This window comes from Heteronotia binoei, chromosome 11 (genome assembly GCF_032191835.1).
Source record: "Heteronotia binoei isolate CCM8104 ecotype False Entrance Well chromosome 11, APGP_CSIRO_Hbin_v1, whole genome shotgun sequence".
NCBI classification, from domain to species: Eukaryota; Metazoa; Chordata; class Lepidosauria; order Squamata; family Gekkonidae; genus Heteronotia; species Heteronotia binoei.
Window position 1 is genome coordinate 9,753,731 of NC_083233.1, and position 16,427 is coordinate 9,770,157.

Genomic DNA, 16,427 nt, shown 5'->3' on the forward strand with positions numbered 1-16,427 from the left:
CTCTCTAAATCACAGGGGGTTTTGTTGTTGTTGTTCTTCTGCTCCATCTTTGGTGCAGCCTTCTCTCTTTTGCAACAAACAGGAGGCCGCCATGGGAGCAGGTGGCAATCAGTGCCCCCCTCTTCGCTGTGGAGTCTTGTGAGCAAAAATTCTACTTCGTGAGCTCTTGGCATTAAAGTTGTGAAAGAGGGATTCGGACACTGCATCAATTAGTCAGCTCTGGGGCCCTCCTTCCCGAGCGAAAGATTTGTTAAGATCTGTAATGTTATCGATTTTATTGCACATTACTGTTTTAATGTTTTACGTTTTGTCCTTTTTATTGGTTATTCGCCACCCTGAGCCCATAATGGAAGGGCAGGATATAAATCTAAAAAAATAAAATTAATGTGTGAGCCAGAGGCTAAAAAAACTGTGAGCTAGCTCACACTAACTCAGAGGGAACACTGGCGTCAAAAGAAAAAGAAAATCACATCCATAGGAATTTTCTTGGATGCATTTTATCTATCCTCTGCTTCTGCGGTATTTCAATCCATCAAACGTAGACTACTAGATCTCCAGTTGCAACGTCTGACTGAGGCAGCTCGGAAAACTTGCTCCCCAAGCTATCTGGGTTTATCCCAGACTCCTGGGCTTTTAGCTCCCTATTTCCTCTTTTTAACTGATCCTCACCAAAGAAGAGCATTCATGCTGGCTAGATTTAATACATTACCATCGGCCATCCACTTTGGAAGATACCACAGAAGCCCCCGCAATCTTAGACAATGCCCTTGTAGCCAAGGAGTTATCGAAACGGTCCCTCATGTTCTTCTGGACTGCCCTTTCTATAGCAGTCCACGAGCAAGATACCTAGGAGAGCCAGTTTGGTGTAGGAGAGCCAGTTTGGTGTAGTGGTTAAGTGTGCGGACTCTTATCTGGGAGAACCGGGTTTGATTCCCCACTCCTCCATTTGCACCTGCTGGCATGGCCTTGGGTCAGCCATAGCTCTGGCAGAAGTTGTCCTTGAAAGGGCAGCTGCTGTGAGAGCCCTCTCCAGCCCCACCCACCTCACAGGGTGTCTGTTGTGGGGGAGGAAGGTAAAGGAGATTGTGAGCCGCTCTGAGACTCTTCGGAGTGGAGGGCGGGATATAAATCCAATATCATCTTCTTCTTCTAGATGCTCTGCTCTCTGACCATCAAGGCCTTTCTGACAATGCCAAGGTTCGCTTTTTACTGCACGGGAAACACAACTTTGTCACTACTCACGTTGCTTGCTTTTTACAGGTTGCGATCCAAATCAGAGAGGCTTTCACTCATGCATAGCCCACAGCTATTTTATGTCATTCAACTTCTGCTGGTTTTTTAAGGTTTGATTATATTCTATAGTGTTACTGTTGGTTTTAAACTATACTGTATTCTTATATTAATGCCAATAAAGGTCTATGGTCTACTCACTGGTGCCAATTCATTTTGGTCAGCCCCCTGGTAGTCTTAACATTGTGCCAAATCCTGCAGAACTTAGACAGAACTGCTGAGCTTATGGACAACGGTAATTCGGCCTGCTGTAGAGGATTTGGAGCGGTCTGTGTTTGTGCTTCAAGAGGATGAAAGCAACAAAAGCAGAATCCCTGGAGTTTTCCCTCCCAACACGCCTGTTCAGTAGGTCATCTGAGTGACTGCTTTGAGGTCAGCTCCTTGACTGAGTGGGAACTAGGACCTGCTCCAAGCTGGACTCGCTGACCACGACATGCCCCCCCCCCTCTTGCTTTTGGCTTGTGTTTGCATTCTGTGTGCACAGCTGCTGTTAAGGGTCACAAACTGGCTATCAGGCTGGCAGGATGCTCATTCTCCCGCAATGTAAGCTCTGGCTATAATCCTCATGATGGGTATCCCAACCATCCCACTCTCTCAAATGAGAAAAGGCAGGAAAAACTGACTTTGGTCTCCATGATAAAAAGTTTAAGCTACCAATCAGAATGAGTTATAACATCAGAACATCCTGCATAGATGGACATTTTTCAGAAAGACATGAAAAGTTCTTCCCCCTCAGCTAATTCTGACCCCTGGTCAGCCAACTGGGCTTAGAGGTCCATCAGCTTAGGGACCTGCAGGCTTTGGGCTAGGAAATGACTGGAGATTTGGGGAGATGGAACCAGGAGGAGGGAAGGATCTCAGCAAGGTACACGCCAGAGGGCCCACCCTCCAAACAAGCCACTTGCTCCATGGGAACTGGAAATCTGGAAATCAGTTGTAATGGCAAGAGATCTCCAGGTACCACCTGGCAGTTGGCAACCAGACTGTGAAATGATGCTCAGTCAAGCATCCTACAGCACAGCCACGCTGGTGTGAGGCAGAACAACTAGATCCAAGCTCAGAAGCCCCTTCAAGACCAACAAAATGTTTGGCTTGTAAGATTTTGAGGGTCAGGGCTCCCTCCCCCAGATAGGAGTTGGAAGGGTGATCTCCCAAATCCTTACAACTAGTCTGAAGGTGGTGGTGGGTTGCTTCAAAGGAAGGAGTCAAAATGCAGAGCAATACTGCAAAATGCACTCAGTCAGCTTGACAAGAGCAAAGGAACAACACTTTGGGGCAGAAAATTTGCATCTGCCATGAGGACCTCCCATCCCACTGTACCTCTGCATCCACCCACTCCTAACTTCCAAGTGGAGCAGAAGGCCCCATGGATCCCCATTCCTCCTTATGTCTGATGAAGGCAGCTTTGCCTCTCAAAAGCTCACATCCCTCCCATCCCATTCGTCTTTACAGTGCTACTCGACTCGATCACCATGATGGTCTGAAGCAGCTGAACAAGGCTGAGTCCTGTGGCATCTTTAAGACGGGCAACATTTTCTGAAGTTTTTTCCTTGCCTATAGAACTGTCCAAGACAGAACAGACAGCCTCTTCACAAAAGACTATCACAAAACTTTGTAGGTCTTAAAGGTGCCACTGGACTCACACTTTGTTGTGAATAAATCAGTTATTTTATCCACTGAACCACTGGTCTCTTCCCATCCCCCCCATTTTTGCCCCCCTCCTGTTTGGGGCCATCACCAGCAGACTGCCTTGGGTGGCAAAACCAGACTGCGAGGGACAGAACTGGGCTTGTCCCCCCCCTCCGCCATACCCTAGATATCTCCTCTATCTGCCCCCTACCAGCAGTGTCCACATCCTTGAAGGAGCAAACACTCTACATGGGAGAGCTGATTATCTGGGGCATGAATTCGAATCCTGTGAGACAGCCAGCTGCAGCCTCCTGGTAGGCAGGGCTGTTTTGTGGCACTACATCCTTGGGGGGGGGAGGGGGCTCTAAGTCCTGAAGGGGGAATTTGTGGAAAACCAGCGCAACCTTATATAGGAATACCAGCACAAATGGAGGAAAGCACTAAGACCATGAAACACTGAGCCGATATAAAGAGTATTCTGACGAGGGACAAAAGGCACCCGCCATTTAGGGAACCAAAACATTATTTATGTTGCAGCTACAGAGGTTCCTAGATGACGCTTCCGTTCTTGACCCGTGCCAGTCTGGGTTCCGACCGGGCCATGGGACGGAGACAGTGCTGGTCGCCTTGGTAGATGACCTCCAGCGGCATCTGGATCGGGGCGGCGCTGCGGTACTGATGTTATTAGACCTGTCGGCGGCATTTGATACAGTCGACCACCAGTTGCTAAAGCGCCGCCTCGCCGACATAGGGGTTGGGGGGTTGGCCCTACAATGGCTTTCCTCCTTCCTCTCTGATCGGGGACAAAGGGTGGCCATTGGGGGTGAGCGATCCCAGAGGCGCACACTTGATTGTGGGGTGCCTCAGGGAGCAGTTCTCTCCCCAATGTTGTTCAACATCTACATGCGCCCCCTTGCCCAGATTGTCCGGAGGTTTGGGCTGGGTTGCCATCAATATGCGGATGACACCCAGCTCTCTCTGCTAATGGATGGCCGGCCTGGCTCCGCCCCGGGGAACCTGGATCGGGCCTTACAGGCTGTGGCGACGTGGCTCAGATTGAGTGGGTTGAAGTTGAATCCAGCGAAGACAGAGGTCCTTTGTGTGGGTCGTGGCGCTCGGGGAGGGGAAATAGCTCTCCCAACTTTCGATGGCGCACCATTGGAACCAGCGCGCCAGGTAAAAAGTCTGGGTGTTTTACTGGAGCCTTCATTATCAATGGAGGCCCAGATAGCAGCCACTGCCAAGTCAGCATTCTTCCATCTGAAGCGGGCAAGGCAGTTGGCCCCCTTCCTGGAGCGCCGGGACCTCGCAACAGTGATCCATGCAACGGTCACCTCAAGATTGGACTACTGTAATGCCCTCTACTTGGGGCTACCTCTGTGCCGGACTCGGAAGTTACAGCTGGTGCAGAACGCGTCGGCCAGGCTATTGTTAGGGCTCTCGAAATGGGAGCACATACGGCCGGGGCTGCGCGGACTGCACTGGCTACCAATTATCTACCGAGTCCAGTACAAAGTGTTGGTTATCACCTTTAAAGCCCTATATGGCCGAGGACCAGCCTACCTAAGGGACCGTCTCTCCCCATATGAACCCCAGAGGGCACTGAGGTCAGTGGGTAAAAACAAAATGACCATCCCTGGGCCGAGAGAGGTCAAACTCCAACATACTAGAGTACGGGCCTTTTCAGCGGCTGCACCGGCATTGTGGAACCAGCTTCTGGAGGAGGTGCGGGCCCTGCGGGACCTCGGCCAGTTCCGCAGGGCCTGCAAGACCGCCCTTTTTAGGCAAGCCTATAATGACACTGACTGCTGAGTTGCTTGGTGTAAAAACCGCCATCCATAAGACTACCTAAACTGGCAGAACCAGCGCCATAACAGCTCTATCGCTGCCAGATATACTCATATATATTTAGTCTAATGAAAATCATGTATTTTAATTTAACTGACTGGTTTTTATGTTTAATTTTAATTGTTAAATTTAAAGTTTTATTATTTATGTTAATGTGTAAGTTGTTGTTAGCCGCCCTGAGCCGCCTAGGCGGGGAGGGCGGGATAGAAATAAAAGTTATTATTATTATTATTATTATTATTATTATTATTATTATTATTATTATTATTGATAGTTCACTCACACAATTACAAGCATAAAATGCAGGTTTAAAAACACACCATGGCAATTTGTATCAGAAGCATTCCATTCAGGGGACACATGTTTCCAGAGGCCCATGTTGTCTCATCAAGATTATTGCCCCCAAAGTTCACAAAATGCCCAAGCCGGAGATGCCAATAATCTGCCGTGTCGCACCATCACCCCATTGCTGGTGGGGGCAAGAAGCCCCCAGGAAACAGAGAGAGGAATTCATTCATCCCCCAGCTACAGCCAAACACCAGAAGAATTCTTCCCAGGGAAGCTGGCGTGAAGCACATGACCCTGGGACGGAAGGCATCCGGGCAAGGCTGACCCCCAAGGATCCAAAATACGTTGCCTTCTGCAGTCGTTTCAAGAGAGCTGCTTGCAGGGACTTTTGCCTGCTCCCATGAAGCTGTGCAGAAGGCAGCTCTGCGTCTAAAGGAAATGAGTGGGAAAAACACCCTATGAGCAATGGTCCCTCTAAGCCGCAGAGTCTTGTGAGCAAAAATTCTACTTTGTGAGCTCCTGGCATTACAGCTGTGAGCTATTGCATAAATTATTGCGCTCTGGGGGTCATCCTTCCTGAGCTAAGACAAAGATGTGAGCTGGAGGCTAAAAATCTGTGAGCTAGCTCATACTAACAGCTTAGAGGGAACACTGACTATGAGCCTGATCCTTTCTTGCCATGACCCTTGTTTTGGACAGAACCCCATAGAAACGGTTCTCCTCCTTTAAAGGCAGAGGCCTCAGTACAGGCCTCACTTTCAAGAGAGAGGAGCATTAATTGGGCACATGGACTTCAGGGACAAGCACTGTATATTCTCACAGTCTCACAGGACAAAGAAGGGTCATCTGCTGGCTACTAAGGCTGGCTTGTTTCCATGCCAGGACAAGAGGGAAGAAGCGGACACCCCTGGTTTCTGCTCCATGAAAAGATCCTAGCACCCGGAACTCCCCTGGCACACAGAACTTACTCCGGAGTCACAGAAGCTCAGCTTTCGGCCACCTCATATCCTTCTTTCCCTCCAGCTCCATAGGAGTTAGTCAATGTTCTTTGGCTAGTTCCAAGGAACCGTCCCTCTGAGCTGATGGTTATCAAGCAGCCAGCTCCACTGGTCAGGACAGGCCTTTCCTGTGAGGAAACACACACAGGGCATTGAGTTACTTTGGAGTAAGGAGAGCTGCCGTGGGGCTCTTCCCAGCACTCTGGTCACTGCAGTTGGAAAGGGTTAATTTAGGAAGAATTACTTTCAGAGTAGAAACTAAAGTTTGCAGGCCTCATTAAGAATAGAGATGGGGGCGGGGTCAGTAGAAAAGGTGGCTGGGTGGGGCTGTGCCTGTGAGTTTTCCTTTGTCTTTTTCTTGGGTGTTATCGTGGGTGAGCTTCTTATTGCTCTTCAAGTTAGTAGCCTTTCACTTTTCTTCTTGTTCCAGGTAACTTACTCTATGGGAAAGATAGGTTTGTGTATTCTCTTAATACTGGCACCAGTGGGAGGTGCTTTTGAGGGGACGGAAGGGGGGGTCTCTGTTGCCCAGCCCACAGAGATCTGCCCAGACACAGCTCGTATATCTGACCATCCGGTGACAGTGGCAACCTCCGACTGGGCAGCCACACCAGAGAACAAGGTGACTGCGCCCACCTATGGAGGCTCAACCGTGCCTGCTGGGACCACAGCAGCTCCTGGTAAGCCAAGTAAGAGGCCCTGTCACTTTCTGGTCTGGTCTGCTTTGAGTGGGTGGCAGTGAAGGAAACTAGGCTTTTCCAAAAATGGGACCTTTCCTTTAGTGACTGCTCCTCTGTTCCCGTGTCTGTGCTATCCCACCCCCCTTCCAGTTTGGTGTAGTGGTGAAGTGCGCGGACTCTTATCTGGGGCAACTGGGTTTGATTCCCCACCCCTCCGCTTGCACCTGCTAGCATGGCCTTGGGTCAGCCATAGCCCTGGTAGAGGTTGTCCTTGAAAGGGCAGCTGCTGTGAGAGCCCTCTCCAGCCCCACCCACCTCACAGGGTGTCTGTTGTGGGGGAGAAAGGTAAAGGAGATTGTAGGCCGCTCTGAGACTCTGTCCTTGAAAGGGCAGCTTCTGGGAGAGTCCTCTCAGCCCCACCCACCTCACAGGGTGTCTGTTGTGGGGGAGGAAGGGAAAAGAGATTGTGAGCCGCTCTGAGACTCTTCGGAGTGGAAGGCAGGATATAAATTAAATATCTTCTTCTCCTCCTCCTCTCCCAAATCCCTCGGTCCCCTCATGGAGGGGGGCCTCCTGGGCTGCTTTTCCCGAGGTGTTCACATTGCCAGCTCCTGGTTGGGAAATTGTGGGTTGGAGCCTGGGGTGGGGAGGGACCTCAGTGGGGCATGATGTCACAGAGGCCATTCTCCAAATCGGCTATTTTCTCTAGACAGACTGAAGGTCAGCTGTAATTCCAGGAGATCCAGGCCCACCTGGGGGCTGGCAACCCTCTTTGGCCATTTTCTGGCCTGGGGCTCTGTCTCAGCGGCAGGCAGTGTTGTGCAGAGCTTGTTCCTCAGCTGTGCTTCAAGCTCTGTTGTGACCTGAACAGACATCTGTGGACTCATTCCGAGCGTGGCTGAAGCTCCACTCCTGCCCCCTTTTTGGTCCAGGGGCCAGATCCTCCCCGGATAAGACCAAAGTCATGACCACTGCAGGGGCCTCTAAGAGCTCCCCAGCTTGGCCTCCCCTTCCTCCCGTGCACTCTTAGAGCTGCCTCTGAACATAGAGGCTCCTTTGTTCCCTAGAATCATAGAGTTGGAAGGGAGGGACCTCCAGGGTCATCTAGTCCAACCCCCTGCACAATGTAGGAAACCCACAAATACTGCCCCCTCCCTAAATTCACAGGATCTGCATTGCTGTCAGATAGCCATCCAGCCTTTGTTTAAAAACCTCCAAGGAAGGAGAGCCCACCACCTCCCGAGGAAGCCTGTTCCACTGAGGAATCGCTCTAGTGGTCAAGAAGTTCTTCCTAATGTTGAGCCGAAAACTCTTCTGATGTAATTTCAACCCATTGGTTCTGGTCCTACCTTCTGGAGTCACAGAAAACATTTCCACACCATTTTCTACATGACAGCCCTTGAAGATGGTGAACATATCACCTCTCAGTTGTCTCCTCTCCAGGCTAAACATGCCCAGCTCCTTCAACCTTTCTTCATAGGACTTGGTCTCCAGACCCCTCACCATCTTAGTTGCCCTTCTCTGGACATATTCCAGCTTTTCTATATCCTTCTCAAAATGTGGTGCCGAAAACTGAACACAATACTCCAGGTGAGGTCTTACCAGAGCAGAGTAAAGCGATACCATCACTTCATGTGATCTGGACACTATACTTCTGTTAATACAGCCCAAAATTGCATTTGCCTTTTTAGCCACCGCATCACACTGTTGACTCATGTTCACTGTACAGTCCACTAAGACCCCTAGATCCTTTCTGCACATACTACTGCCCAGACAAGTCTCTCCTATCCTATAACCATGCTTAGGATTTTACCTACCTCAATGCAGAACTTTACATTTATTCCTGTTAAAATTCATTTTATTGGTTTCAGCCCAGTTTTCCAGCCTATCAAGATCATCCTGGATCCTATTCCTGTCTTCTACTGTATTTGCAACCCATTCCGATTTAGTATCATCTGCAAATTTAATAAGCATTCCCTCTATTCCTTCATCCAAATCATTTATAAAGATGTTGAACAAAACAGGTCCCAGGACAGATCCTTGAGGCACTCCACTTGTCACTCCTCTCCAAGAGAATGAGGAACCATTCGTAAACACTCTTTGGGTGTGATCTGACAACCAGTTACAGATCCGCCTAATGGTAACAGGATCCAAACAACATTTAACCAACTTGTCAACAAGGATAGTATGTGGAACCTTATCAAAAGCCTTAGTGAAATCAGATAAACGAAGTCTACAGCATTCCCCTGATCCAGCAAGGTAGTCACTTTCTCAGAAAAACAGATCAAGTTAGTCTGACATGTTCTTGAGAAAATCATGCTGGCTCTTAGTAATCACGGTCATCCTTTCTAAATGTTCCAGTACTGACTGATGATTTGTTAAGTATAGTGTCAAGCTGATGGGTTGGTAGTTACCCAGATCCTCCTTTTTCCCCTTCTTGAAGATGAGGACAACATTTGTCCGCCTCCAGTCTTCTGGCAGCTCACCTGTTCTCCAAGAATTCTCAAAAATAATGGCCAGAGGCTCAGAAACTACATCTGCAAGCTTTTTTAGTACTCTGGCCCTGAGGACTTTGTTTCATTTAAAGAAACTAGGTGCTTGTGTACTACCATTCTGTTGATCCTAGTTTGAAACTCCATACCCTGATTATATGTTCTGTTTTTGCCATGTTGAGTACTGTTTCCCTCAGAGGAAAAGTAGGAATTGAGCAATTCTGCCCTCCCGGTCTTGTGGCTGATAACGAGCTGGTTCTTCCATGCAAGGTATCTTGTTGCTGTTTCCGGTACATTCTCTCTGTTTTCTGAATGAGAACGAGATAGGTAGCTGGTTAAAACTGAGCCCAGTAGTGCCTAACAAAGTTTGTGGCAGGGCAGGAGCTTTTGTGAGTCAAGGCTCCCTTCTTCACATAGAGCCCTTTGCAAGAGCCCAGAAGCACCTTATCAGCTGAGATAAAAAACCCTCAAATGCTTTCACTTGTCACAGTCAGCTAGATCTTGTCTGGGCAATGCTGGGAAGAAGTCCAGAACTGGCAGGCCCAATGATTTAGGGGTGGTGGTCCTGCCTAAAATTGAGGTTGCCAGCTCAGCTTTAAGACAGGGGCTGGAGACCTTTCAAAACTAAAATTGATCTCCGGATGACAGATCAGCTCCCTTGGAGAAAATGGTTGAGATGGAAGGTGGCCTCCAAAGCATTGTTGCTACTGAGGGCCCCTCTCCAGACTCCACCTACAAATCTCCAGGAATCTCCCAATCTGGAGTTGGCAGCCCAATTCTGAACCCTCTGCAGCATTTGTGGGTGAAGGAGAATGCGCCCCCCCCCAACATTGTTGAAAGTTCTCACCCAAGCTCCACCAATCAGATCCTGTTTTGCTGCTAGAACTTGCACTCGAGGATCTTTTCTGTCCAAAACTCCTGCTCTTTCCGCCCTCATGAAAACTCTCCTTCAGATGGTCTGACTGGGAAATTGACTGTTCAGCTGCTCCCTCTCCCAGTGACTTCAGCCCTAATGAGGACATGATCCAGATCTTCTAAAAGAGGATCCAAAAGTTGTTCCAGAGGTTCTAAAAGTTGTTCATTCACCCAATAGTGACCAAGCAGAAGCACTAGAAATTGATCCTTCACTCACTAGTGAAGTTGAGCATGTCAGGGGCTGGCCAGTGCCTGAACGAGAGACCCTGCCCCTGACACTTAGAAGAGGGAAGGCCATTCTTATGAACAGGCACAATTGTGCCCTTGGAGGGGAGGAATCAGGACTGGGGAGAGTCTAACAGGGTTCAAAGGGTGGAGATGGGGTGCTGAGAAAGTAAGGGGAGGTCTTGGGACGTTTGGGATAGCTTGTGATGCTGACTCTTTCTGTTCCAGCTGATGATGCTACTAGAACAATTTTTGTGGTCATCGTAACTTCTTGGTTCATCATTAGTTTGTACTGTTTCTGCCCAGTGTCACCACAAATGGGTGCCATGCATGTTTACTCATCGTCCTCTAACTATGATGGTGGTGGTGCTGGGCTAGTTCCTTCCCTCACAAGTGACCAAGCAGAGGTTCTAGAAGATGTTATTTCCCTCAGCAGTGACCAAGCAGAGGCTCTAGAAGTTGTTCCTTTACTCAATAGTGGCCAAACAGAGGCTCCAGAAGTTGTTCCTTCCCTCAGTAGTGTCCAAGCAGAGGTTCCAGAAGTTGTTCCTTCCCTCAGTAGTGTCCAAGCAGAGGTTCCAGAAGTTGTTCCTTCCCTCAGTAGTGACCAAGCAAAGGCTCCAGAAGTTGTTCCCTCACTCAATAGTGTCCACGCAGAGGCTCCAGAAGTTGTTCCTTCACTCAATAGTGTTCAAGCGGAGGCTCCAGAAGTTGTTATTTCACTCAGTGACCAAGCAGAGACTCCAGAAGTTGTTCGTTCCCTCAGAAGTGTCCAAGCAGAGCCTCCAAGAGTTGTTCATTCCCTCAGTAGTGACCAAACAGAGGCTCCAGAAGTTGTTCCTTCACTCAATAGTGTCCACGCAGAGACTCCAGAAGTTGTTCCTTCCCTCAGAAATGTCAAAGCAGAACCTCCAATAATTGTTCCTTCCCTCAGTAGTGACCAAACAGAGGCTCCAGAAGTTGTTCCTTCACTCAATAGTGTCCATGCAGAGACTCCAGAAGTTGTTCCTTCCCTCAGTAGTGACCAAGCAAAGGCTCCAGAAGTTGTTCCCTCACTCAATAGTGTCCACGCAGAGGCTCCAGAAGTTGTTCCTTCACTCAATAGTGTTCAAGCGGAGGCTCCAGAAGTTGTTACTTCACTCAGTGACCAAGCAGAGACTCCAGAAGTTGTTCGTTCCCTCAGAAGCGTCCAAGCAGAGCCTCCAAGAGTTGTTCATTCCCTCAGTAGTGACCAAACAGAGGCTTTAGAAGTTGTTCCTTCACTCAATAGTGTCCACGCAGAGACTCCAGAAGTTGTTCCTTCCCTCAGAAATGTCAAAGCAGAACCTCCAATAATTGTTCATTCCCTCAGTAGGGTCCAAGCAGAGGCTCCAGAAGTTGTTCCTTCACTCAATAGTGTCCATGCAGAGGCTCCAGAAGTTGTTCCTTCACTCAATAGTGTCCAAGCAGAGGCTCCAGAAGTTGTTCCTTCCCTCAGTAGTGACCGAGCAGAGGCTCCAGTTGTTGTTCCTTCTCTCAGTAGTGACCAGGCAGAGACTGTAGAAGATACTGTGAGCATCCATGGCTTTCCATCAAGAAATCGGAGACAACCTGTGGTGATATTCCATCGTGGGCGACCTAGAAGGCCAAATGATCTGGTGGTCTCATCTCCATCAGGAGATGTTCTGGACTTGTGCTGAGATTTACCTTGAGCAATCAGTAAGCCAGTGAACTACTTGGACATGCCTACATGCTACACAGCTGTAGCTGGGTTTCAGGGTCAAGGAAACAGAGGAATAAACTTGATGGAATTATACTTTTCCAATTAAAGAAGTTGACCCTTTTAAAGCTTTTAATGCTTTTAAAGGCTTTTAATGCTTTTTAAGACAATGTATTAACTAAATTTTTATCAATACTTGAATTTTAACATTTAACTTGCTCCAGATTGTCCATTTTCTTGCAAATGACTTGTAAAAAGGGTGAAGACAGGCGTATATGATCACTCCCACCCCCAACAACATTGCAGCTGAGTTCAGAGGAACTGATATTGTGGCCAGGAACTCCAGTCCCACTTAGGCAGCTTAAACTAAGCTCCTATAATAAACGGGAACAGAGCAGAAACTGAGGTGCTTCATGTCAGCTCCTTCCCTGTTGTCCTGGCATGGAAATAAACTCATTTTTGCAGCCATCAGATGGTTGTTTGTCTTGTGAATCTGTGCAAATATGCAATGCATGACCCTAAAGTTTAAATGCTTAATTCATATTTCTCTTTCTTGAAAACTAAGACTGTACTGAGGTCTCTGCCTTTAAATAATAAATAAATAAATAAAGGAAAACAGTTTCTCTGGGATTACTTATTCTGAACATAGGTGGTGGGAAGAAAAATGAAGCACAAAGTTGGGGTTTTTTACTGTTATTCACACTCATTTCCTTTCTAGGCAGAGTTGCCTTCCGCACAGCTTCATGGAGTCCCTTTTGAGCTGGGAGCAGGCAAAAGTCCCTGCAAGCAGCTCTCTTAAAATTACTGCCTAAGACAAAAAGGTGTTTTGGCTACAGAGTGGGGGGGGGGGTCAGCCTTTCCTGAATGCATCCCCTCCCAGGGTAACTTGCTTCCCCGCAGCTTCTGTGGGAAGAATTCTCCTTGTGACTGGCTGTACCTGAGGCTGAGTGAATTCCTCTCTCTGTGAGCCGGCGGCTGTTTTCCCACAGCTGCTATGGGGCCATGTGCCACAAGACATATTATCGAGTTGCGCAGTTTGTGATTTTTCCTGTGTGTTCCTGTGTGTTAACGAGACAACGTGAGCTGCTGGAAGTATTTGTTGCCTGAATGAAATGTTTCTGATGCAGTGTTCCATCGGGTGTTCTTAAAACTTCATTTTATGCTTTTAATGGTATGAACCAACTATCAATAAAAAAAACACGTGGTGTGATTTCCTTCTTTAAAATTGCTGGTGACTTTGGTCTCTGGGAACACCGTTATTATGTCTCAGTATTTCATGGTCTTAGGATACTTTACCGCCTTCTTTTCTTTGTTGGCATTGCTACTCCTATGTAAGTTTGCTCTGATCCCCTCCAATTTGCCCTCAGGATTTCGAGGACACCCTCCCCGCCCCCCATGGTACTGCCACAAAAAGCCCTGCCTCACAGGAAGCTGAAGCTGGCTGTCTCCCAGGATTCGAATTCATGCCCCAGAAGACTGTCTGATGCTGCAAGGCAGGGCGTGTGTGGATGTGGACAATGGGGGTGGTGGTCAGGTGGGGGAGATATCTAGGGTATGGGGAGGACAGCCCAGTTCCATCCCTGGCAAGTTGCTTTTGTCCCCGAGGGTGGGAGACGAGGGACTGAATGGCCACTCCATTCAGGGAAGCTGGCTGGGTGACCTTGCCTCACCTGCCTCATAGGGTTGTTCTGAGGATAAAAAGGAGGAGGAATACAGCTGTGTTGTATTCCCGTTGGGGAGAAAGATGGGGCACAAAGGAGTTAAATAATTATAACTAAATAAAACAAACCTTTTATCCCTCTCTAAATCATAGTGGGGGGGGGGGGTTTTGTTCCCTTGCTCCATCTCTGGGGCAGCCTTCTCCTGTATTTTGCAACAAACAGGAGGCAGCCCTTGGAGAGAGCATGGGAGCAGGTGCCAATCAATGCTCCCTCTAGGCCAGGGGTGTCAGACTGGAGGCTGAATCAAGCCCTCACAGGGCTCCTATCAGGCCCTCGAGCAACTGGCTGTCATCTGCTTCCTTCTCCCTCTCCCTTGCTTCCTTCTGCATCACAGCTTGCTTTGCCAGGCTTGCTCAGTTGCACAGGACTTACAGAGCAAAGTCTCTGGAGAGCCAGTTTGGTGTAGTGGTTAAGTGTGCGGACTCTTATCCGGGAGAACCGGGTTTGATTCTCCACTCCTCCACTTGCACCTGCTAGCATGGCCTTGGGTCAGCCATAGCTCTGGCAGAGGTTGTCCTTGAAAGGGCAGCTGCTGTGAGAGCTCTCTCAGCCCCACCCACCTCATAAGGTGTCTGTTGTGGGGGAGGAAGGGAAAGGAGATTGTGAGCCGCTCTGAGACTCTTTGGACTGGAGGGCGGGATATAAATCCAATATCTTCATCTACCTCACAGGGTGTCTGTTGTGGGGGAGGAAGGGAAAGGAGATTGTGAGCCGCTCTGAGACTCTTCGGAGTGGAGGGCAGGATATAAATCCAATATCTTTATCTACCTCACAGGGTGTCTGTTGTGGGGGAGGAAGGGAAAGGAGATTGTGAGCCGCTCTGAGACTCTTCGGAGTGGAGGGCGGGATATAAATCCAATATCTTCTTCTTCTTCTCTATTTTCTCCGTTGGCTGAGGCTCCTTTCTTGGGGAGGAAGGGGGGAGGGATAGCTTGCTTTGCCAGGCTCTTTCGATTGCACAGCAGAGCTACTGAGCCAAGCCTCTCTTCCTTCTATTGGCTGAGGCTTCTCCCCCTCTTGGTCCCCTGGGGAAGGAAGGAAAGAGCCAGAGCTTCCTTTGCCCAGTCCCCTGGATTGCATGGGAGAGATACAAAGAAAGCACCTTTTATGACCAAGTCCTAATGTTTTAATCAAGTTTTATTTTTTTTTAAATCCTTTAATTGTGTTTGTGTCCTTTATAAAGTTTATGTCTCTGCTACCTCATCTTAAATGGGCACACATACAGCCTGGCCCAACATGGCATGGCCCAAGGTCTCATTTATGTCAGATCCAGCCCTTATAACAAATCAGTTTGAAACCCCTACTCTAGGCTGTGGGGTCTTGTGAGCCAAAATTCTACTTTGTGAGCTACTGGCATGAAAGTTGAGAGCTGCTGCATAAATTAGTTTGCTCTGGGGCCATCCTTCCTGAGCCAAGACAAAAATGTGTGAGCCGGAGGCTAAAAAACTGTGAGCTAGTTCACACTAACTCAGAGGGAACACTGGTGCCAATTCATTTTGGTCAGCCGCCTGGTAGTCTTAACATTGTGCCAAATCCTGCAGAACTTAGACAGAACTGCTGAGCTTATGGACAACGGTAATTCGGCCTGCTGTTGAGGATTTGGAGCGGTCTGTGTTTGTGCTTCAAGAGGATGAAAGCAACAAAAGCAGAATCCCTGGAGTTTTCCCTCCCAACACGCCTGTTCGGTAGGTCATCTGAGTGACTGCTTGGAGGTCAGCTCCTTGACTGAGTGGGAACTAGGACCCTGCTCCAAGCTGGACTCGCTGACCACGACACCACCCCCCCTCTTGCTTTTGGCTTGCGTTTGCATTCTGTGTGCACAGCTGCTGTTAAGGGTCACAAAATGATTATCAGGCTGGCAGGATGCTCATTCTCCCGCAATGTAACCTCTGGCTCTAATCCTCATGATGGGTATCCCAACCATGCAGCTTCCACCTTCCTTGTGCATGAGCACAAGTGCCATGACCCCAGCCACACCTAGGGACCTGAAATGCTAAGGGGGGGGGGGGGGGGAGATTGTTTTATTCAAGTATTTGGGAGTCATGTAACTGAATAAATCAAGGTGGGTCACCGTGATGGTCTGAAGCAGCTGAACAAGTGTGAGTCCAGTAGCATCTTTTAGACTAACAATGTCTTGTGAAGCTTTTTCCTTGCCTATAGAACAGAACAGGCAGCATCTTCACAACAGACAATCACAAAACTTTGTTGGTCTTAAAGGTGCCACTGGACTCACACTTTGTTCTGAATAAATCAGTTATTTTATCCACTGAACCACTGGTTCCCCCCCCCCCTCCTCTTTGGGGCCATCACCAGCAGACTGCCTTGGTGGCAAAACCAGGCTGCGAAGGACAGAACGGGGCTTGTTCCTCTCCCCCCCACATACCCTAGATATCTCCTCCATCTGCCCCCCTCCCAGCAGTGTCCACATCCTTGAAGCAGCGAACACTCTACATGGGAGAGTGCGCATGAATTCAAATCCTGTGAGACAGCCAGCTGTTTTGCGGCACTACTTGTTGGGCTGGATTCGAATCCTGTCGCACCTTAGAGACCAACAGGATTTTGGAGGGCCTGAACTTTTCGGAGTCAAGCCTCCCTGTGTCAGATTCAAGAAGGCATGAGAACCCATGAGTCCTTCTGCCCCA